Here is a 24,839-nt window from a genome sequence, read left to right as displayed (position 1 = left end):
TTGTACTAGTGGGGGTCACAATTTGAAAGTTTTACCATGATAAGTATATGGATATACAATAATGCCATTCAATGCTTGTAATTATAATTCCTCTAACCAAGGCCCTGAATGTTGGCTACTCCAGAAATTTGTTTCAATTTCTAGGGCAACCAACACCATGCTTCAAAGACAATTTCGAGCCATTTTTTTCGGATGTAGATGAGCATCAAGCCAAATACCCTCTACTTTACAGTGTAGGGTATTTGGCTTGGGTCTAATTGCATGAACACAATTCATTTTTGGATAGTGGTGAGTGAATTGCATTGCACCAAAACAAATAAAATGTAGGAGTTCTTGATTTTTTTTCATTGGGAAGATGAGAGTTGGAAGGCAATTTGCTTAGATATAGGAATAATGAAGCAATTCAATCCACATTCCAAACTTTAGAGACACAAAAGAGTTGGGACATGGGTGATGCACTATTTTACAGAACTTTGTTTTATTGCTTGTAAGTGTATACAAAAACCTAGTTTTATAATACATTATTAAACAATACAACCTACTAGTAAAGAAATCTTGCTACAATTTCTCCAATTAATTAATTAAGTAAAACGTAGTTTAACAATACATTCTTAAACAATACGACCTGCTAGTGGAGAAATCTTGCTGCAAATTTTACAATTAAGTTACTAGGTGGAGGGCGGCGTGGCGTGGCGCGGCGTGGCGTCAGCCACGAGTGGCTGGGCGAGCACGTTAGTGCTGCCCATGACCTCCTCAAGGGGGACGGCAGAGGTATGCCACTCGAAGCTGTGGGCAAGGTTTGCCACCAGCCGGCTCGCCATTGCCAAGCCCAAATGGCTGCCCGGACACCCTCGCCGGCGCCGTCCGAAGGGCAATAGCTGGTAGCTTTGGCCGCCCAGCCCAACGTCGCTGTCTCCGCCGCCCGCCAAGAACCTCTCCGGCCTGAATTCTTGGGCTGCTTCCCAGGCGCTTTCGTCTCTGCCTATGGCCCATATGTTCACCAGAAGCCGTGTGTTTTCCGGCAGGGTGAACCCAGCCACCTCCGTTGCATCTTTGGAGAGATGGGGAAGCAGCAGCGGCGCCGGTGGATGCAACCTCAGCGCTTCCTTCACCACCGCTTGCAAGTAAGGCAAACTGGCAAAATGGGACTCCTCCACTTGCAGCTCTGGAGCTACTGCCGCATCCAGCTCTTGCTGTAGCCTCCGCATTTTGGATGCCAGAGCGCACAACAGCTCGGCCATGGCCCATTCAACGGCAGCAGCGGTGGTGTAGGAGGCACCAGCAGCAAAGCCTTCACCCCGCCGTTGCTCGATGGGTTGCCGGAAGCCTGCGTGTGATCTGTCTTGCCAAAGAACTCCAAAAGCACTGTCAGCACGTCCGACTCCTGCTTCGAGTTGCAGCAACCTCTTGCTCAAAATGCTTTCCATGAGCGCTTCCATCCGCTTGGCTTCAGACTCAATCTTCTTCCGGAGGCCGCCGGGATGCAGACGCCGGAGATAAGGCACGAAATCGCCCACCGGCGGCTTCGGAAATAGATCCGACAGCTGCCGAAACACCGCAGGAAACTCCGACAGCTGCCCTTCCAACGTCTCGCTGAACAGCACGCGCGTCATGACGTTGAGGACCCACTCGAAAACTACCGATCTGATTTCCACGGAGGAGCCCATCTTCTTCCCCAGCTTCCGCAGAAGCAAGCTCATCTCTTCATCTCTCACCGTCTTGTATAGCAGCACGCTCTTCACAGAAAGGACCTCTTGCGTGTACAGCTTACGGATTGCCCGCCACCTTGCATCCGGCTGCATGAAAAAAGAGCTCTGACTGCCATAAAAGACAAGGTCCGCATACTCCATGCGTGGTCTGTAAGCGAAAGAGTCGTCATGGTCGTGGAGGAATTGCTTGGCGAGATCGGGCGAGGAGATGACGACAGTTGGGTGGCTGCCCAAGCGAACATTTATCTTTAAAGGGCCCTAATTATTGGTCCACCTCGCGAACCTACGGTCTACGTAACCTTCAATTATTTTTTATTGCGAGGAATCTTTTTATACCTAGTATCGCGACCCGTCTGTCTCCCATTGGTAGGAGCTAGATATACCATTAAAAAAGACGGCCTTCTCAAGGATGCATCTTTGCATGCAGTACAGGCAAAAGAAATATGTGTAAAGTCACCTTTCCTTTTCTCTTGTGAATAGAAAGTGAGCTTACTCATCTATGACATGCAAGGACTTGGCACAATAAGGCCTAGCGAAAATAGAAGCTAGGCACATCTCCGTTACACACAAACACCTATAGATGTATGTATGTACATGTATGTATACGTGTAATCCGTTGAAACCATATAGGCTACAACAGGAAGATATGTGTATGTGTGTGTGTGTGCCTATGAATGCATGTGTGCATGTCACATACACACATGTAAATATATGTGTGTGTATACGTACACTTGCACACGTGTGCACACGCACACACACACACACAATTTATGTATGTGAGCACCCATAATATCCATATATATTGTTCACACACATACATGTATGTATACATATATATTGTTCACACATATACATGTATGTATACATATATTTATGAGTTTATTATATATGCGTATGTGTGTGTATGTATGTATATATATGAATATTTATGAGTTTATTATATATAACACACACACACATACACTTTCTATCTTACATACATGCATATCTATTACGTATCTATGTACATATATAGAAGTATTTTAGTGTGTGTGGGCATAAGTATGATACTTGTTGGTGGGTGTATGACACATGGTTAAATGTAGGTGTGAGTGTGCACTCACATGCACCAGTGCACACACAACAACAATGTATAATATAGATGTACCCCTATATGACACACACATGTACACGCACACCCACATCTACACATGTCTACATATATATAGGAATATATGATGCATGCATACATCCTAACTCACACACACACACACACACACACACACATGTATTCACATACAATCATATGTGTATACATGTATAGGAACGTTAATGGCCAGCCCACTTATGGTCTCCCACTTCTACTTTATGCAACCTCGTGGTTGCTACGCTTCAGGCAACCATTGCTTGCTTTTTCTCTCTACTACGGTTGAGGCAACCATTGCTTACTTTTTCTCTTTGTTGACACTACTGTGACATCTGATGCTTATACTACAAACGATGATAAGAAAGCGATGCTGCCTCCCTCCATGTAGTCCAAGAAGACATTGAGGGAGAGCGATCCATTTTGAAGAGAGTTATCTTTGCCAAGGTAGTGTATGATGCGAGGAGAGTGGAGGCTTTTTCCCACTCAATAATCAGCACAGCAACATGGACGTCTACAGGAAGGTAAATCAGCTCTGTGCTCCAAAGACCATTCATGCCATGCAAAAACAGATGAGAAGATTCACGGTACTTGCTTGCATGATGGCAAAGAGAGTAAATGGGGTTGTTTCTGAGAGAGGGAGATGGAAGAAGACCAGGGTTACCAAAAGCTACCTCCGATTCAAAGCCGGGCATGTGAGCTCCAGACTCCTGAATTTCTTCTGGAATGGCGGCTGCAAGCCTCCCATGTCCCATGTTGAGGTTTGAGAAGAGCATGCCGTAGAGCGATGTAGATACTATAGAATAGTGTAGCTCCTCTCTCTCTCTCTCTCTCTCTCTCTCTCTATATATATATATATATATATATATATATATATATATATATATATATATATTGAGTCTGCTCTCTCCCACGAGTCCCACCCTTCTCCACAGTTCTCTCCCATCGCTTTCTCCCAGATTTAGTAAAGAGAGTAGCAGAGTATCAGGAGAGCTTCCAAGTGTCGACACCAGATTTTGTATTAGAGGCCAACTTGCATCTATGATTTCGAATACAGTATGTTCTCTGGGATAGAGGAAGACTTCAAAGTAGAGATGTCTAAAATGGAAGAGCTCCTTAAAGAAGCGAGGAGGGTCTAGGGTACCTCCCCACATAGTAAAGGCTTCCCTCCTTCATCTAGTGGAAACCTCTCTCTCGTTCTACTGAGTCTGCTCTCTCCCTCGAGTCCCGCTCTTCTCCACAGTTTTCTCCCATCACTTTCTCCATGATTTAGCAAAGTAGCAGAGTGGCAGGATAGCTTTCAAGTGCCGATACCATATTTTGTAGTAGAGGCAAACTTGAGTCTATGATTTCAAGTACAGTATGTTCTCTGAGATAGAGGGGAAGACTTGATAGTAGAGATGTCTGAGATGGAAGAGCTCCTTAAAGAAGCGAAGAGGGTCTAGGGTACCTCCCCACATAGCAAAGGCTTCCCTCCTTCATCTAGTGGAAGCTCGCCGTCTTCATCCACGCCTTCTTACTCCCCCCGTTGTCCAGTGGTAGCTCCTCGTCTCAAGCTCAACTCCTTCTCCTTTCCAAAAAAAGACATTAGTTACTTTATTACTAAGGTTAAACAAAACAAAAATAAATAAAAACCAAAACTCGTTGCTGCCCTACCATCCTCTCTCTCTCTCTCTCTCTCTCTCTCTCTCTCTCTCTTCTCTCTCTCTCTCTCTCTCTCTCTCTCTCTCTCTCTCTCTCTCTCTTTGCATCCCCGTAAGCCAACCTGTAGTTTCACAAAAAAAAAACTTTAGTTACTTTATAAAGGTTAAACAAAACATAAAAAATAGTTATAGCCAAATCTAGGCTCTTTACTTTATTTACCGATGATCTAGAATTCGGCCTTCCAACCTCTATAGATTGGGAAATTCCTATGGGACCATACACCTCATTGTCGGCAACTGTCAAGGACTCAAGCCGGCCTGTCGCCCTCTCAGGATCCATCGCTTGATTCTCCTGCCCCTCAGAGGGATGTCTACGCGCTAGGGAGGGCTTATTCACCACACTAGCCTAGGCCCGCAGAACTAGGCATCGTCATAATACTCGCCTCCATTGACAAAATCTCATTCTCTCAATGGTATGAGGAATACCTTGGGTCGATTTTGGGTCTCGCTTACATCGCCGCGCCTGGCTACACAAGCACGAAAACAAGGTTAGCGGCGAGGTGGGGAGAAGATGTACCTATATTTCTTTACTCAATCAAGATAAGAATTTATAAACTAAACCACAGAATATTATAGATATCACCACTTTCTTGAGAAAACAACAATTTCACATAAATTTTGGTATAATGAAAAGTGAATATTCTTTCTTAATTTCTTATCTTAATTTCTTAAAGGTAACATTAAAGATTAATCAAAAATCTCTTTTTAAACGACGATCAAGCTAACCTGGCCATTAATTCCTTGTGGGGCTCCCAAGGGGAGAGATGGGGTGGTATTTGGAGAAACCTCTCTAGACTCATGTGCGTCTCTCAAGGCGATATTTTGGTGCTTTTGTGAAGGGGCCATTCTTTCCGCCTTCTTGTGGCCCACGTTGCCGCAAATCCAATGCTTTAGTCAGACCACAAATCAGAGCTCCTTTGCTCAAGTTATGAGCAAAAAAGCCTAGGTGTGAACCACCTCTAAGAACCTAAAAGCCCTTACTAAAGTCACCGCTAATTGGGGAGGGGGGAAGGTGTCCTTAAACTAGATTTACAGGGAAGAAGGTTGCACCTAGAGGGAGAAAAGGGTGAGTACTCCCTTAAGTCTATTCACACAGGGGGGAAGAGCAGCGAAGGACACTCTACCCACAAGGGTGAGATGGGGCAAAATAATTATGCAGAGGGCTTACTTGGAGATGGGCAAAAATGGTTTGCTAGAAGAGGGGTGCAGAGGGCTGTCGGGTATAGTCCCGCACAGAGTGTCGGGTACAGTCATAGTGCAGAGTGTCAGTGGTGTGGGCAGGGCAGGGTGTTGGGTGTCTCGACCACGGGGTGCCGGGGGGTTTATATAGGTACAGGTACATGTACAGGTTTAGGGAAAGGAAGAGCAAAGAGTGGGTGCAAAGGACAGTGTGCAAAGGACAGTGTATGATGAAAGTACACTGACCTGTGGCTTGCATGGGCCTAGGGAAAGGAATGGTACCCGTGTGTGGGCAAAAGCTATGGTATGCATGTACCTTCTAGGTCAGAGGTAGCATGGGTATCAACGTGGCAGTTTATGTGGACCGTACACTAGGGCGATCGGCCTTTTCTCCTTGCACGGGCGTTGTATGGGTGCGAGAGTGTGTATGACAATTTTTTGGGACGGAGACCCCTAATTTGGGATGCCGGCCTCGATGTGCATGTTGGAGCACCTATAGTGGTGCGAAAAAAAGTTTTTCGACGAAAATGTCTGAGGTGTCTCCTTGATCGTAGGGGTGCAAACCGTCCATCAATCAGACACCCGCTCGTGCATTTATTAAGGTTTAAGTTTACTATATTTTAATTGAAAATAACTAGAAATTTACATATAGGCTTGATCCGGTGTCTATTTTGGATGTTGTAACATCCTATATTAGGGTAAAATCACGCGTAAATTCCAAATTTGGACTCAAAATTTTGAGATTCTAAGTGGAAATAGCTCGTTTATTGAATTTGTTGATTTTTACACCATAAAAGACCATAAATTTATGGGCATATATTATTATTGAATATGGGCATGTTACAGCTGCCAACTCTATCCACACCAAAAATTCCTCTAAATTCTCTCCAGCATGACCATGGAACACCGGATATGTTATCATGGCTACCATCTGCTCTCTTGAAAACCTTCAGACCTGCAAACAAACTGGAAGGGTGCTTCAAAGCCCTCCTCAGTGGGGGGACCAAAACAATGTTGTGTATGTCGGGGAGACTTGCCTCTATAGCCCATTCGAAACACACCACCGTGAAGAGGCAACTACCACCTAGCACCACAACCCATCACAAACACCAAATAAAGACACAAGTACACTCAACTTATGTCCCTGTTGAGATTACAAGCTTGATGATAGCTAGAGCCAGGCAGCACGATATGTGCTGCATGGTAAACAGTAGCATGTGTGTGACAATAAATGGCCATGTCCAACAGGCCACAACGTGTGGACATTAGATAGGGTTATTTGGTGTGTGAACACAGCACATTTAGTGTGTGGTGTGTAGTCCTCTTCTATTCTGCAGTGTGAGAGTGAATATGGCTTCCCTCTATGTTTAGGATTACATTAATGAATTAGGGTTTGCTCTCATGCGTGTGTGCTCTCTCATTATCAGTCTTTTATCATGGTATCAGAGCTTGGTGCTCTCTATTAGGGTTTTGTGAGTGAGTGAAGAAGAGGAAAATTTTTTGTTTTGGAGATGTCCATTGGAGCTTGGAGCTTGGAGCAAAGAGAAGCTTGGAGTACACACCTACTCAATAGATCTAAAAGCTAAGAACCACGGGTAGGAAAAGCTAAACACCCTTGAGCGGATTGCAGGTGATTTGACACAAGTAAAGCAGGATTTGAGTTGCCCAAAGCACAAGTGAAAATTTATGTTTTTTTGCAAGCTTAATTGTAAGATTCCTCCCTCCAGCTTTTGAGGTGTGCAGGTATAAGAACCTCCCCTTTTGATCTTATAATTATTCCCCTCTCTGAAATAAAAGAAAGATCCTGTTTTACCCTGTTTTGGCCTGGAGAGAGAAAATATCTAGAGGGAGGTAATTCAAAATTGAGATATTTTCATCTCTCCTCTCTCCTGTTTCAACTAGATCCAAAAGTAAGCTAAACTGACCCAAAAATGGTCAAAAATTGACCAAAATGATGTGGAAAATTCTAGAATCAGTTAGCTTGGTTAGAGACTGGTATTATGATGCAGTCTGCCACTCCATGGTCTATCAATTGAACCACTAGATGAGGACTCTCTTGGTCCACTCAAAGACTGTGATTGCTGACTTACATTTTGTGCAATCACATTTCCACTCACATCATCCTCAACAGCTTCTTTTTCAGCAGCATACCAGCTGCTCATTTCATAAAAAACAACATCCCTGCTTACCCTCAACTCACGTGTAGCAGGGTTATAACGCCTGTATCCCTTTTGCTCAAGGGAATACCTAATAAACACACATTTTTTAGCTTTTGGATCCAGCTTAGTTCTCAGCTCATCTGGCACATGCACATATGCAATGCATCCAAAGACTTTCAGATGAGACAAATCAGGTTTTCTGTCAGTAAACTTCTCCTCTGGAGTTACATCATGTATGGCTGCAGTTGGAGTCTTGCTCATGATGTAAACTGCTGTAGAAACAGCCTCAGCCCAATAGCTATGCGGCATATTTGTCTCTCGCATCAATGCTCGCGCAATCTCTGCAATGTGCCTGTTTTTCCGCTTAGCAACTCCATTTTGCTACGAAGTGTATCTGCATGTAAACTGTCTCCGAATACCATTCTTCTTCAAAAATTCAGAGAACTCATTAGAGAAGTACTCTCCACCTCCATCTGACCTTAGGCACTTTACATATTTCCCTATTTGCTTTTCAACCATAACTCTGAAATTATGAAAATGAGTGAACACCTCATCCTTCTCCTTCATGAAGTATACCCACACTTTCCTTGTGTGGTCATCAATAAATGTCACATAATACCTACAGCCTCCCATAGACATGGTCTTTGTAGGACCCCATACATCTGAATGCACAACATCTAGTGCATTTCTACTCACATTTCTGTTACGTGGAAATACATGCTTTGTTTGCTTTCCAAATTGGCATGCTTTACATATTTTCTACATACCTTCAACTTTAAACTTTGGCAGCCCTATCATAATTCCTTTAGTCTGCATAGACTTAATTCTCTGCACATTCACATGTCCAATTCTTTTATGCCAAATGTCTATGTCTGCAACAATTCCTGAACCATTTGCAAACATCGCAACACTCACTTCAGGCATGTTTACATTCAATGTAAACATTCTGCCCACTCTGTTGCCTTTCGTAACCAACCTGCACTTGTCTTTAAAGTCTTCAATATAACAACCATCAGGGTTAAACCGAACCTGCAAACCCTGCTCAATCATCTGGCCAACTGAAACCAGATTCTTTGTTATGTTTGGAACATGAAAAGTACATCTGCAAGGTACTTCACTTTGCCATCCTGCATAGACAATGGCACATCTCCAACATGGGCAATTAGATGAGCAGTGTCATCCCCTGTTTCCACAAAACCTGGTCTTTCAAGGTTTTTCATCTCCTTGAACCACTCCCCATGACTTGTCATGTGGTTTGAAGCACTTGAATCAATGTACCATACATCATCTTTATGTGCTGCTTCAACATTTTCAGACATGGCATTAACGACATGTTGCATAACAAATAACCTTTCATTATCCTCATTGTTTCTACTCGAGGATGCATAGTTGTTTTGCTGTAATTTTCCATTTTGCATGTCAGCCTGCTTCTTATAACAATCTGCTTGCACATGTCCAGGCTTACCGTCGCAAATAAAAGCATCCACGTGTATCATTATGTTGCCTTTGCCAATTTCCATGACCTCTTTGACTCCCCCTGCCTCTGAATTGGCCTCTTCCACTTGTGTGTTGATGTTGTTGTGAATTCTGGGACTATTGTTGTTGTTGCTGCTACTAGCCATAATTCTGATTACCTGTTCAGCCACCTCCTTGGCCACGTCCACGGTCTCCTCTACCTCGTCCTCTTCCTGAACTTGTGTAGAAGGCCTGTTGCTCTGAACTGTTTTTGTTTTGTGAAGACTGTTGGTCTTCACCCAAGCTCTTCTCTTCTATAATCAACATAGACACCAAATCTGTGAAATTGGGAATGTTTTCCCGAGTATTGTGGCCCGAGACCACGTAAACAGACTTCCATCTTGTCATCATCATCATCTACTGAAACGCCAATAGATGCAAGGGATTCCACAATACCCTTTATCTTCAATGCATAGTCATTCTTCATAGACTTCCACCTTGTCATCATCATCATCTACTACTGAAACGCCAATAGATGCAAGGGATTCTACAATACCCTTTATCTTCCATGCATAGTCATTCTTCACAGACATACTCTTTTTCTCCACAGTATGAAGTTCATTCTTTAACTGTATCTTTCGTGCCTTGGTATTCGTTTCATAGAGTTTTACCAAGATGTCCCATGCCTCCTTGGGGGACTTGGCATCCTGTATGTGCCTAATCATGGTGTCTTGTATACTGATAGAGAGCCAATACAGTTCCAATCCTTGAACTCTTTCACGTCTGCAACAGCAGCAGCAGTCGGATTGATCTCCAGTATCTCCGGTGCCTTACCTTCTATACAGTCCTAGTAACCCTTTCCCATCAGGAAATTTATCAACCTTAACCTCCAAGCATGGAAGTTGTTCTTATCAAGATTCTCAGCAACAATCTGGTTTATGCCATCATTTGACATCTTGCCAGACACACAAATTTACCAGAAACAGCACTCTGGTTTCTCTTGCACAAACTGCTGTATTTCTGCAGTGGTACTATACTACACTCAAATGTCACAACCAGTGACCTCAATGTGCATACAGACACCCAATGGCAACTATTGATATCCTTGCAGCACACACAATGTCTGCACAACCAATCCGTCTTCCTGTAGTTCTTAAAACAGAGTTCTGCAGAGAATCGATGACTTACCCGCAGTGCTCGAAATCGCCTGCTTTTTGAAAAACGGAGGTCGTAACGCGCCTGAAACGCAGTTTCGGCCCGAAAAACTAAGGCCAATAGGATAATATAGTTTCCTGTAGCTTTACTCCCGTGAAGAAAGCTCCTCAATCAGAGATCGTTTTGCTGGTGCCTCCCGAGAGCTCCCGACAAGGGTGTAGTCACCAACACAAATAGGGAAGAGAGATAAAGCTCTTACCCTTGTACAGCTTCTTGTGCTTCTCTTGCTTGCAGCTCCTCAGCCCTTAGCATGAACTAGGCTCTGATACCATGAAAAGATGCAGGGGAGAAGAGAGCTTGAGCTCTTGCAAGCACACACACACACACTCATAAAACCCTAAAAGAGAGAACACATAAGGTGAGAGGCTGAAAATCTTCTTCTTCTTCTTCACACAACACTCAACACACCATATACAAAGATAAGAGTACACACTATATGAAAGGTACTCAACCAAATACATACTAGAGTTTTCTATAGTGTGAACCCAACTAAATGGGTTGGTGCTATAACTATGCCAGAATGGCTGTCACACACAGCCTGTTATCCCAATGGCCACATATTACCCATGATTCAGTTTTTTTTAAATGCTAATGTCTATGGTCACTTATGTACTTGACCTCTCAGTTGTGATCTATCTTGAAAGACATACCTAAATGCAGTGATGTTTTACTTGCTGGATATATTACTTATGCTAAACCAGCTCCTTATTTGAGTCACCTCACCTTTGACATGGATGCTAATGGATCTAGACTGTTACATTATTCATCTTGGTTGCCTTGTCACTATGCATAATTCAAGGTTTCTTTACATCAATTTGTATGGGACTTCGCATCCTTTTTACATTGCCATGCTGAGGGGTTGCCTTATACTCTCATGGTCTGGTTGGATGTATGCCTTACTGCCCCCCCACTTGTCAGATTTGTTATATTATGCCATTCCATCTGATTCCACCTTATTGGCTTGTCCATTGACAAAGGTTATTTTTCAGATGTATTGGCATTCAGTGGACCTTAATAGTATCTCTTGCTATTATTTATATTATCTATTTCTTGCTAACTCGATTGAGCCTATTTTGGCTCTAAATCAGTGTTTTACTACTGCTGCCATTCAGTTATATTCAACAATACAACTTTCCCATATTTCTCTAATGCCATGGGTCATGTGTTACTTAAAGAGGATGCAACCATTGTGATTTGTTGCTCTGATAGCAGTCAGGCATGCGCTGCCTATGGTGGTCATACATCTTATTTTACTGATTTCGCCCTTATTGCTTCCACATTGCATGAGGAGCAACCTTCTCTTCTTGATGCATTGGAAGATGATTGGGTTATAGTCATGCATTCATCCTTCTGGTCCTGCTGACATTCAACGGATTTAACAGAAATTGGCCTTGATGATTTTCTCGTAATCTTATAGCATGCATTTGATGTTCAGACATTGGGCTTTTACAATATTTAAGTATCCAGTTCATAGCAATCAAGGGGGGCATCCTGCTGACTCTAATGAAGCTTTTGATGCTACCCCTTATTAGCGAATTGTAAGATTCCTTATTCCATATGTAGTACTTGTCTGGAGTCTTAGTAGGGTGGTTGCAAGATGAGGTTATCTTGTTTCATGTAGTGGGCGCCCTTGGCTTTAGCCTGAAAATAGGCATTTTTCCAAGAAGAATAGCCAATCTCTCCTAGTTAGCTAAGGAGTTCCACTTCAAGGTCTTCTAATGAAACATCATATGCAAAGTTGGGCACCTAAAACTATAATCTGATCGAATATCCAATAATTGCAAATCCCCTTTTCTTTGGGAACCAAAATTGTGTATAGGCCCTGTCGGAGGTTTAGACAGGTACAATGAATGTGAGTAAATTGCCTATAACTTTTACATTATTGCTCATATAATGTTCCCACTTTGCATATCACAAATACAAATAACATAGAGCTTAACTTGATTTATTAAGTAATTTTTGATGTGTTCTACTATTTTCTATATTATTTAAAATTTATTAGAATTGTTAAAAAACATACTTTTTTGTCCTTCCACCACATCTACCATTTAAAATGCTCAAATTGTATGGATCTAGTGATGATTAGATTAGGAAAGATTAGTATAATGTGGGTTTAAGGTAAAATTACAAATCTAACGGTTGGATTTTTGTATATTTACTTTGGAAAATTTGTTATGACTGTTAGAGGCCCATTAAATCAATTGTAATTTAATTCTAGAAAATTAAATATTGAATCTTTCAATCTAAAAACTCTAGGGATCAATACGCTTGTTGCCATGAATTTATTAAAAAAAATTAGCTTAATTTGAGTATGGGAAGGTCCATTTTCAATCATCCCAAGTGAAAATTTCCATATTGTGTCCACTCTCCCCTTTTCAAGTCTAAAACTAATCCTAGTTAGGTTTGGAAATCTAGGCTTGGTAAACTTCAAAGCCTAGATATCATTCCATGTGTGAGGCTTGGGTAGGCACAAATCTTATATATGCATGCCACTTTATGTCCACATCAGCTTCGAGAGGATCCACATAAGCAGCTTGCCACCTCACCTTGCCACCTCCACCCTCCAGGTCAACATGGTCAACCTAGTTGACTCCCCACCTCATCATCCTAGTCATCATTAATGCCATATCTTCTTGCCACCTTTGCATGCCACCTTGCACTTGTTGGTGACATGGCATACCACATCATAGAATTGCCACATCAACCATAATAGTGCCACATGTCAAGAGAATGCCACGTGTCATGCACGCATGTGACACATGGCACCTCCTTCCCACCTCCCCTTTTTTTTCAAAAACATATTTTTGAAAAAGTAATTTAGAGAAATAGAATATAGAATTTTAAATAATAAAATATATATAACTTATTAAATAAAAGAATTTAAAATCATTAATTTTAAAGGATTATATTTTGGAATTAGATCAATAATATTATTTTTAAAGTTCATGTTATTCAATTTAAAAAAATAAAATTTTAAGTTTAATATTTCTTGAAAATATTTTGTGTACAATAAACCTTTGAATAAAATTTAAAAAAATATATTATAAAAAAAATACAGTTATATAATTATAAAATAAATGATAAATTTATATATCTAGTAATGATAAATATTTAGACTTGTTAATAAATATTATTAATAATATTAATTTTTAAGTGGATAATAGTTTATCTTTAATTATCTTTATGTTTATCTTAATTATCCAATCAATCTTAGATAGGAAATCCAATGAGATTTGAAGTGGATAACCTATTTTTCCTATATAATCACACATCTCTAGTAGTATCCCACACTTATCTCTAGTACTATTCCATTATTGAGCCTTCATAATTTTTTCTCTCTTAGCTTCCTTGAGAATGGGTTCTCAAAGTCATAGGAGTCGGAAACGTGATAGGACTAGACTTCCCCCCGTCCACCAAGTTCAAGAGGAGGAGAAGAAAAGGGTAGCTCGTGAGAGAAAGAGAGAGTGGAGAGCACGCCAAACGAGCAACACCTTTCGTTGTTGTGGCGATGATCCAAGCCTTGCTCCTCCTCTTCCACTTCCACTTCCTCTCCCTCCGTCCTCTTCCCCCCCACTACCCCTTAGTTTAAATAATCCACGTGAACCCGCCCTTCCTGAGTCCCCTTCTCTTCTACAAGAACCCACCCCTCCTTTGGGCGCCCATCGTGTGGATAGGAAAGAATTATCAAAGTCAGGGGCACATCGTCGTGCCCATGCAATCTTCTATTCCTATTTCAAAGACCTCACGCCTTCATCACAGGCATGTGTGCTTGATGCTTTGATCGATCTACCCAACATGGCCAACTGCAGGGCGCTTTCCGACATTGGAGGTCGAAGAGAGAGGAGAGCTGGCATGGCAATGCTACAAAGTGTTCGTCATTCCTATATAGTTAACAAGAAGAGGAACTCTGCAGACGCTTTGGCTGCTTGACGGGCTATTGTGGCAGCCATAAGTAGCTCCCAAATGAAGGGTAAGGTGAGTGCCACATCTCGCATCCTTTCCATAGCACCACACGCACTTAGAGTTAGGTCTATTAGACGATAAAGTTTAGATACCAATGAGGTTGGTGCTTTGTAGGCGAGTAGTGGTCATGTAGCTAGGCGTGATCGCCTACTAGATGAAACCACTAGAGCCTTGATAGAAAGTTTTTGGGAGGAGAATTGTCATGCCTCGCCAGTTTTCAAGAAAGCTTTGTGTAAGAGAGTGACAAGAGGAGTGTTCATTGAGCACGGTGCTTGCTTTCTTGAAATGACCCAAACAGAGTTGTATTCTCAGCTTGTGGCATCGTATCCAGAGCTTAAAATTGGGCAAAGGTCATTTGAGGGGTGTAAGCCTTGGTTTGTGAGGTACTCACGTCAGCGTAACACATGTTGTTGTCGCTATACCATGTTGAGTTCAATCTTTTTTATGATGTGTTCCATTCTCTTAGTGGGCATAGAGAGTTGCCTCGTAGTCCTCATGATTTCATCCACTCTCTTTTGTGTGCACGCACGGAGGATGCCCAGTTCCATAGGATGCCTTGTGTGGAGAGCGATTGCACGTCATGTGGTTCACTTGCACGTCATGTGGTTCACTTGCACATCTACAGATGATAGATCTCTTAGTGGGCATAGAGAGTTGCCTCGTAGTCCTCATGATTTCATCCACTCTCTTTTGTGTGCACGCACGGAGGATGCCTAGTTCCATAGGATGCCTTGTGTGGAGAGCGATTGCACGTCATGTGGTTCACTTGCACATCTACAGATGATAGATCTTGATGCAAGTGACCAAGAGATAATGCCATGGCAATGTTATGAGTATGTGACACACTAGCTCCAGAGTGGTGGTGGACAGTCCAGGAAGTTGTAACTTGTGGACAAACATACACCACGTTGTCACTTCACAGCCACATTTAGGGAGCAGATCTACCCCTATATATGGCACAGTCATTGTGCCAAGTGGTAGGATCGTCAGTTCCGAGCATGCCTGGCAGAGTTTCCTATTGGTGTGGTCATCTTTGTGATTTATTTTGTATAGAACTACACCTTCACACCAAAGCAGGTAATGGTTATATTTCATAATATTTGTTTCGTGCTTGAGCTATATTACTCATTTGATTTTTTATGTCCTAATCATCTATATTGCTTACCTCACCAGGTTGCTATTATGGTCCACATTAGCTATCGACACGTAGAGGCTCATGTAGATGGGATAGTGAGTATCCCCGAGACTCGTGTCATTATTCGAGAGTATCATTTCTATATCAGTGTGAGTGATGATCTTCACATGATGCACATTTTGTGCAACACTGTTTTCGTCTCCATGATGATTTTTTACGAGATTGTGGGATCATACGTGGCAAGCGATGGGTTTGGTCGGATGGTTGTGGCGCACAGTTCAAGTCATCACACGACAATTCTATTGGCTCTAAAGGTAGTACTTATGGTTCTCTTATATTCGCAATTAAACTAAATTCACTAGAACATCTTAAAGAAAACAATAACTAAGACTTTGTTTTATGGATTTATAGGTGGCATGTGCTGTCTAGTATCCCAGTGATTTGGTCATTCTTTGAGACTGGTCACGGGAAGGGAGAGCATGATGGTGCGGGCGCATGTCTAAAACGTGCCCCCTGAGGCATCATCAGCTGTTGGCGAGATGCTGATGAGCGGTTCAAAGATGCAGGCCACGTAGTCGAGTGGTGCTCCCAACATTTGTGTGGGAGTGCAGCATCATCGTATCCCAAACCTGATGCTCGGATTGTCATGAGATATTTTTGGCATGTGGATGGTGGCATGATTGATCGTAGAGCCTCCCATGACTGTGACACAGTACCCGGCACCTTGGGCTTACATTCCATCAAGAGCACGTGCATGGCGGCCCCCACGATTTACACACGACGGTTTGCATCCTTCTGTGGAGCATTTATGGATGGCGATTGGTCATGTTGGGCCTCGAGAGGATGGGTAGATGCATGGATACAGACGTTCCTCTCCCCCGAGCATCCTTCACATGCAGTGTTGTCTGATGAGCACATAGGTCCTCCGTTTGGGGTCAGTTATGATGACCTGACAGATTTGCTATAGGAGGGTGATGTATTTGCTGTTATTGCCGGTGAGGAAAATAGCGAGGGAGTAGACTACTATCTGATGAGTTGCACTAGGCCAAAGTGCATCCTTGACCAGGATACAGTGGATGATCATGGGTTTTCTTTTGATGCCCATAGCATGATTCTGGCAGGCCGGTTCTACCATCAGATTTGACTTCATCGAGGGACTCTTGAGTTCCAGTGGCAGTGGGAGTTAGAGGCATTTGAGTTCTCTCATCTAGTGGTTGCTACCAGGCTCATTTTTGATCGAGTACAGAGCCGAAAACTTAGCTAGAGAGGGTGCTGCTGACTAGATCTCTATCTTGATAGTGACTAAACTTAGACTAGCTGGGTTAGCTCACTTACATTGTACTTAGATTTTTTGGGAGTGACTAATCTCAAAATAGCTGGGATAGCTCATTTTCAAAATACCTTGATCTTTTGAGTTAGTGGCTAAACCCAGAGTGGCTGTGTTAGCTCACATTCTGATGTACTTAGTTGATGTTTATATCATTATGAGTTTTCTCATTATTGAGGATCATTGCATTTTAGTTGATGTTCATGGTTTTCTGATTTTTTAACACTTTGGCTATCATATTGTTTGTTGAAATCACCATCACTATATTGTTTGTTGAAAATCACCAAACTTTGCAAGCACTGGGCACTAATTACTAACCCGAACATGCTCCGATCATGACCAAACTTTGCAAGCATATGGGGGTGGCCCCCCCCACATGCTTGAAAAGTTTGGTCCCCATCGGAGCATGTTTGGGTATGATGGTATGGGGAAGGCCCGGATTTTCCATGGCCTCTAAAGCACCAAAAGACTTGAAAAATCCACAATGGGCGCTAATTACTAACCCGAATATGCTCCGATCATCATGACCAAACTTTGCAAGCATGTGGGAGGGGCCCACCCCCACATGCTTGCAAAGTTTTATCCCCATCGGAGCATGTTTGGGTACGATGGTATGCGTAAGGCTCGGATTTTCCATGGCCTCTTAAGCACCAAGAGACTTGAAAAATCCACACTGGGCGCTAATTACTAATCCAAACATGCTCCGATTGTGACTAAACTTTGCAAGCATGTGGGGGTGGGTTCCCCCCACATTCTTGCAAAGTTTGGTCCCCATGGGAGTATGTTTGGGTACGATGGTATGGGGAAGGCCCGGATTTTCCATGGCCTATTAAGCACCAAGAGACTTGAAAAATCCGCACTAGGCGCTAATTACTAATCCAAACATGCTCCGATCATGACCAAACTTTGCAAGCATGTGGGAGGGGCCCACCCCCACATGCTTGCAAAGTTTTGTTCCCATTAGAGCATGTTTGGATTGGTAATTAGTGCCCAGTGCAGTTTTTTCAAGTCTCTTGGTGCTTAAGAGGCCATGAAAAATCCGGGCCTTCCCCATACCATCGTACCCAAACATGCTCCGATGGGAACCAAACTTTGCAAGCATGTGGGGGGGACCCACCCCCACATGCTTGCAAAGTTTGGTCATAATTGGAGCATGTTTGGATTGGTAATTGGTGCCCAGTGCGAATTTTTCAGTCTCTTGGTGCTTAAGAGGCCATGGAAAATCTGGGCCTTCCCCATACAATCGTACCCAAACATGCTCCGATGGGGACCAAACTTTGCAAGCATATGGAGGGGCCCACGCCCACATGTTTGAAAAGTTTGATCCCCATCGGAGCATTTTTAGATTGGTAAGTAGTGCCCAGTGTGGATTTTTCAAGTCTCTTGGTGCTTAAGAGGCCATGGAAAATCCGGGCCTTCCCCATACCATCATACCCAAACATACTCCGATGGGAACCAAACTTTGCAAGCATGTGAGAGGGGCCCACCCCCACATGCTTGCAAGCATGTGAGAGGGGCCCACCCCCACATGCTTGCAAAGTTTGATCATAATCAAAGCATGTTTGGATTGGTAATTAGCGCCCAATGTGGATTTTTCACGTCTCTTAGTGCTTAAGAGGCCATGGAAAATCCGGGCCTTCCCCATACCATCGTACTACCCAACCATACTCCAATGGGGACCAAACTTTGCAAGCATGTGGGGGTGGGCCCCTCCCACATTCTTGCAAAGTTTGGTCATGATCGGAGCATGTTCGGGTTAGTAATTAGTGCTCATTCAAGTCTCGTAAAGCTTAAGAGGCCATGGAAAATCCGGGCCTTCCCCATACCATCGTACCCAAACATGCTCCGATGGGAAGAAAAATTTGCAAGCATGTGGGAGGGGCCCACCCCCACATGCGTGCAAAGTTTGGTCACAATCGGAGCATGTTTTGGATTGGTAATTAAGTGTGGATTTTTCAAGTCTCTTGGTGCTTGAGGCCATGGAAAATCCGGGCCTTCCCCATACCATCGTACCCAAACATGTGGGAGGGGCCCACCCCCACATGCGTGCAAAGTTTGGTCACAATCGGAGCATGTTTTGGATTGGTAATTAAGTGTGGATTTTTCAAGTCTCTTGGTGCTTGAGGCCATGGAAAATCCGGGCCTTCCCCATACCATCGTATCCAAACATGCTCCGATGGAGACCAAACTTTGCAAGCATGTGGGGGTGGGTCCCTCCCACATGCTTGCAAAGTTTGGTCATGATCAGAGCATGTTCAAGTTAGTAATCGGCTAGTGCAGATTTTTCAAGTCTCTTGGTGCTTAAGAGGCCATGGAAAATCCGGTCCTTCCTCATACCATCATACCCAAACATGCTCCGATAGGAACCAAACTTTGCAAGCATATGGGAGGGGCCCACCCCCACATGCTTGCAAAGTTTGGTCACAATCAGAGCATGTTTGGATTGGTAATTAGCGCCCAGTGCAGATTTTTCAAGTCTCTTGGTGCTTAAGAGGCCATGGAAAATCCGGGCCTTCCCCATACCATCGTACCCAAACATGCTCCAATAGGGACCAAACTTTGTAAGCATGTGGGGGTGGCCCTTGCCACATGCTTGCATAGTTTGGTTCCCATTGGAGCATTTTTGGGTATGTGGGAAGGCCCGGATTTTCCATGGCCTCTTAAGCACACCGAGACTTGAAAAATCCGCACTGGGCGCTAATTACCAATCCAAACATGCTTCGATTATTATGACCAAAATTTGCATGCATGTGGGGGTGGGCTCCCCCCACATGCTTGCAAAGTTTGATTCCCATCGGAGCATGTTTGGGTATGATGGTATGAGGAAGGCCCAGATTTTCCATGGCCTCTTAAGCACCAAGAGAGTTGAAAAATCCACACTGGGCACTAATTAGTAACCCAAACATGCTCCTATCATGACCAAACTTTGCAAGCATGTGGGAGTGGGCTCCCCCCCACATGCTTGCGAAGTTGGTTCCCTCCCATCGGAGCATGTTTGGGTACGATAGCATGGAGATTTTCAACAAACAATGTGATAGCCAAAGTGTTAAAAATTTTAAAAAAATCAAGAACATCAACTAAAATGTAATGATACTCAATAATGAAAAAACTCATAATGATATAAACATCAAATAAGTACATCAAAATGAAAATGAGCTACGCCAGTAGTCTGAGTTTGGTCAATATCAACGGCAACCCAATCAAAATTGTCATCTCTAATGCGCGTCGAGCTGCTGTGCACGTTGAGGAGGCTGGCTACGAGGATCGTCGAATATATGCGGGGAGGTCTGCCTCAAAGGCAGGATCATGAGCTGGTGCTGGTGTACTTGGGAGCTCACGAGTCCCATAAGCTGCCTATAGCCCCTCCCTCTCTCTACGTCCTGCTACTGCAAGACGTCTCTGTCTGTAAACTCAAAATCTATAATCAGCAATAGTACGTGTCTACCACTCTACTCGTGTAAGCTCCTCTACTGTAAGGACACACTGCTCATCATAAGCAGCACTGCTGCTAGCACCATCACTCGAGGTGTCACTAGGACTAGCACCACCCACACGCTCGTATGTTGTGAAGGACTCTCTGGTATGCATCAAACTCGTGCACTCCACTCAATCTCTGGAGGCACCTCAGGCTCTTGATCTCTGTCATCGCGGCGGTGTCAAGTCCCAAGTCAGTAGAGCTGAGGTAAAATCAAGAGGCCTGCCAATCCTAGCATCTACACGAGCGAAGCTTGGGTGAAGATCACCAATGGCCAAAACTCTGTATGTCGCTAGGTCGACGCGTGCATCGCAAGAGGGACATGTTGAGAAGCGTACTAGCTCCTGGGTGATGCAAGACAAATGGAAAAAATGTCCACATCCCAGAGCATATCCACCAATACTATCAATGTCCTCGATACAGAGAGCGCAATAGGCATCATGGAGGAATGGTGGTGCATCCTTAGGGAGAGGTCGTCTAGAAACCTCTGTTAAACAGGCCGTGGATATAAAGGCAAGTAGGGCACTGTCACGTCTGAGGATCTGCGGAACTCTCGAACATGCAGCATCAATTGCTTTGCCCTATGCTGTGCAATCCGCTCCATAATCATGTGATGCTGTGCCTCAGCTCTAGAACTCTCTACCTCGGTCTGAGCCTACGCAAAAAAGTAAAGCATAAAAATAATTGATTAGTCTCTCTCATTAGGTATTACTTAAAGAAATTTATAACTTAGGACCTTAATTATAACTCTTTTATGTGCAAGACAAACCTAGCTGCTCGATGTCAGACCCTCTCACATGCCGTGCCTCTGCAGGCAGTAGCTGCCTCTGCCATCTGTAATGCAGCTCTAAGGCGGTCAATCTCTGCTCTCATCTCTACCATCTGTAATGCAGCTCTAAGGCGGTCAATCTCTGCTCTCATCTCTACCATCTGTAATGCAGCTCTAAGGCAGTCAATCTCTGCTCTCACCTCTACCAACTCCTGAGTGAGTCTCTCACAGTGGTAGGTGGTGGGACCCTACGTGACACAATCAACCATGCCGCTCATGTAAAAATATAGAAAAGTACATATAAACATGTAAATAAATGATTAAAAAAACTTAAGAAGTAATAAATATGTAAATACCTCAACATTTGTGGTAGTATCGATCATGAGAACAAGCGCACCATGTGCTGGATGCTCTCCGTGGTACTCCGTACGATGCCAACCTGGGTGCCAAGAGCCTCGACTGTCGACATAGGCACAAATGAAGGATCTGTAGGAGCTACACAAAGGGCTGGTGGAGGCCGCCTACCCTGGTCTTGGAGATGGTCTCGGCCAGCACCACCACCCGACTGATGGCTAGTGTAACCCACCTCCTCCCCTAAGACAAACTCCACATATAATTGCTTTGCGAAGTATATGGGAATCTGGCGGTTGTTCAGCATCCTCTCATATGCGGCAACATATCGACTATAGATATGTGCCGCCATCGAACACCGCGAAATAGTAAGGGGCTTGGCCGCCCCAGAACTCGTCCCACGACTATCGAGGAAAAGATATAAGTAGGCTCCAGACCAAGATCACAGACCTGACGATATGTCAGGCCATGTGACACAGGAGCAGTCCGATGGCGGGCTATCCACTCATCTACATAAACAATATCGTGAAGGCTATGAAGGGACAAAAACATCGCCTCCAAGTCTGCCACGATATGTAATGTAGACGGTGTGTCTCTAGCACTCCTACGGATAGCTGCTAACTCGCGGTCCATCTCCGCGATGATGAGGTCCACAATAGACGAGCGGCCCTCCTCGTGGCCCTCCTCATGTGACTCCATGCTAAAACCTAAGCCTCACACAAAGGTCTAATGTGAAAGGTCCAGTGCTTTAGTGTAATGAAGCTATAAAACAATGCTAATAATGGGCCCACTAATACTAATCCAAATCAAGAGAGTAAGGAGAGTGAAAACGACTTCTGACAATAAGGCCAAAAAAAAAGTTTTCTAGTTTTATAACCTCGAACGTCTCTCTCTCCCCCTTGTCTCAATCTCCCCTCTTTCTCTCTCTCTCTCTCTCTCTCTATATATATCTTTCTCTTTGCTCTCACTCTCTATCTCTCTCTCTCCCATCTCTCTCTCTCTATCTCTCTCTCTCCCATCTCTCTCTCTCTCTCTCTCTCTCTCTCTCTCTCTCTATATATATATATATATATATATATATATATATATATATCTGTTAAAACCCTAAGATCTCTCTAGATAATTGTTATGCATAAACATGCATAAATCAAGCATAAACTCAACTACCCAACCACCCCCGAGCCCAAGGGATGCACACATGAATAATAAATGAAATACATCATACCTCTACCTTGATGTCCCATACCATCAAGAGGTATAACACAATCCAATAGCATGTAGCTAAAGTGTGAAATGGTAGATGAGTAGATATGGATCTCTACACAAGAGACCATAGCATAAGCCTCAAGCTTCCTAGCCTCCAAGCCCTCAAGCCCCCTTGAGTGTGCCCCATGCCCCTATTGTATAGGAGGGCCCTCAAGTGACTCTTGACTTTCCATTCCTCATGTGTGACCCTTGGATGCCTGACCCTAACCTTAACCCTTAAGGTTAGTCCTAACCCATGCTCCACTAGAGCTTGCTCCCATGCTCCCATGCTCACAAGCCTAATGTGGGTTAGCCTCCTAGTATATGCACACATAATGTGTATATAACATAGCACACATAATGTACATATAACATACTTCCCCTTTCTCAAAACATTGCACTCTTGCAATGAAAAGAAGGAGAACTGCGCTGAACAATCTCAACCAACTCCCAAGTCGAATCCTCAATTTCCCTATCTTTCCACCTAATTTTAACCTCAGGGATTAGTCAACTAGAAAGTTTCCTTTCCCTGAATTCAAGTACCTTATCAGGTTCATGTGGAACATAGGATAATACATTGACTTCAACGAGTTCTTGAGGAGTAACTGTGTTATCCTCACACCTCCCAGTTTCCCTTTCAATCTATGGATATGAAAGACTGGATGAACTCTAACAATTAGAGATAGCTTTAGTTCATACGCAATCGTGCCAATCCGATGTATAACTCGAAATGGACCACAATATCTAGGAGATAAATTCGAGCATTTTTCCATTGACACTGAGAATCTTTAGGAACATTAAAATAAACCAACGCTCCTGGTTTAAAAGACCGAGCCCTATGAGCATAAAACCGTACCCTATCATGAGCACTCCTGATAGAATCCCGAGCTTCGGTCAGTATTTCCTACATATCACGCAAGAAATCCCTCGATGCATCAAGCTCGATGTCCTTAAGACCGACATCAATAGGTGCCCTGGGTTGATACCCATACATAAGTATGCACGGACTAAAACCAATAGCCCTATATTTAAAACTGTTATAGGGAAATTCCATCATTGGAAGATATTTTCCCAATATGATGATTTTCTAGAGACATATGCACGAAGCATATACACTATAATCTAATTCATACACTTTGTTTGTCCATCAGACTACTGCGGATGATCAGAGTAATTCACATTCAAAGTAACTTCCTCGTTGTAAACCTTTCGGAATAAAGTAGGAAAGCATGGCATTATAACAGCAGAAACCAGGGATTCATCGGCGCCCCGACATACCCACATCTGCATATGGAATAATCGATGTCTCGAGTTACCCATATCAACATAGAGAGTCATCAACGTCTCGATGAGTCACATATATCCATCCGTAAACCTATCAGGTTGATTGTGTAAATCACCTAAAGTACGGAACTAGAGAAAGAAATGCCAACAAAGGAAGAATCCAAATTTCCTTATCCGAACACAACAAGATAAACTTGTTTGAACTCTAAAGAAAGAGATTTCAACAAGTGAAAATGCCGATGAGATTACCCTCATCATAACATGCAGGCTATAGATAAAAGAAGTTTATCTAGAGAATGCCCACACTATAACTTCTAGTAAATTTAGAAAATAAGATTGTCTTTGAATGTTGAGGTCAACATGCTAAGTGATGTAAGCAAAGCAACAATCTTGAGCCCAAATTATCCCATAAGATAATATATGTGAGGGATCCCTAGCGTCCCATTCCACCATGATACCACCCATACATACCTTAACAATTTGAAACTCCCTAGTATGCCGTCTAGGAAAATATGAATAAAATCCTGTATAAAAGGAATACGATGGCCTTATCCAGACTTTCACATACTAAACCTGTCTCTATATACTTGAGACTACATCAAGGAATAAATCCTTCTAAGTATATCATCATTAGAAAAGAAATTAAATTATTGGCGCCTTTCTAATGATAACTACCCAAAACACAATAAAGTTAGGGTAGAAAAATAACTCATCTAGATATATAAGTAACTAGGTATCTGAGTTGGA

The 24,839-nt window shown here is 43.2% G+C and overlaps 1 pseudogene; it reads right to left on the bottom strand.

Annotated features, from left to right (window-relative positions):
* Positions 1–544: 544 nt before the first annotated feature.
* LOC147610314 (cytochrome P450 71AU50-like) lies at positions 545–3,608 on the bottom strand (annotated as a pseudogene).
* Positions 3,609–24,839: the final 21,231 nt, after the last annotated feature.

The sequence above is a fragment of the Cibotium barometz genome, chromosome 49 (assembly GCF_041138505.1).
Source record: "Cibotium barometz isolate CiBa-2024 chromosome 49, ASM4113850v1, whole genome shotgun sequence".
NCBI lineage: Eukaryota > Viridiplantae > Streptophyta > Polypodiopsida > Cyatheales > Cibotiaceae > Cibotium > Cibotium barometz.
Note: the sequence above shows the minus strand (reverse complement) of the source record. Positions and strands in the feature narration are given on the sequence as shown.